Genomic DNA, 785 nt, shown 5'->3' with positions numbered 1-785 from the left:
TTCCCATTGTTAACAAATAGAGCATGAACGTTAGTGGACACTATGGGCAATTTAACATCACCAAACCACCTCATCTACACACCTTTGTTATGTGGGAGGAAATCAGAGCACCCGGAGCAAACCCACTCGGACATGGGGAGAATGTACAAACTCCGTGACGCTGAGTGGTTGCAGTACTATCCATTAAGGCACGTCATCACCAAAGAATACAGAAGGCTTTTATAAAAATAAACCTGACAATCCAGATTTTGGTGGATTTCAAGATATTTTACTAATATGTAAAACGAAAAAGAAGAAACAAAAGAGTAGGTCAATGGAGAGACCAAGAAAATAATCTTTACGTGGAGCTAGAGAACCTCAGTTACCAGTGTTCGGTTCACTCTTGTTGGTGATGTTTACGTAAACAATATGAATAAAAATACAATAATGGTGAGTATTTCAAATTTAAATTTAGGCTGTTGTCAGGAGCAACGAGTATATGTGGGCTTTTATTAACCACAAAATGAGTTTTCATTTTAAAATAACACAACAAAATGGATTCAAGTTATGATTTGTCAACTTGAACCTGCATTTCTGCTTTGCTGAGTTAGCTGAAATAGAAGACAAAGCAGACAATGGAGTCTTCATAAAACGAATTATAAGACATTAACTGACCACTCGAATTAACCTTGAACTGCAAGTATTAGATGATGATTTACGTAAGATAAGAACAATTTCCCAGGAAATATCATTGGATTAGCCTGCTGTCAATCTTGTCACCTTATTACATTTGATTGATCTCTTCT

Source organism: Chiloscyllium punctatum, chromosome 28, assembly GCF_047496795.1.
Source record: "Chiloscyllium punctatum isolate Juve2018m chromosome 28, sChiPun1.3, whole genome shotgun sequence".
Lineage (NCBI taxonomy): Eukaryota > Metazoa > Chordata > Chondrichthyes > Orectolobiformes > Hemiscylliidae > Chiloscyllium > Chiloscyllium punctatum.
Note: the sequence above shows the minus strand (reverse complement) of the source record.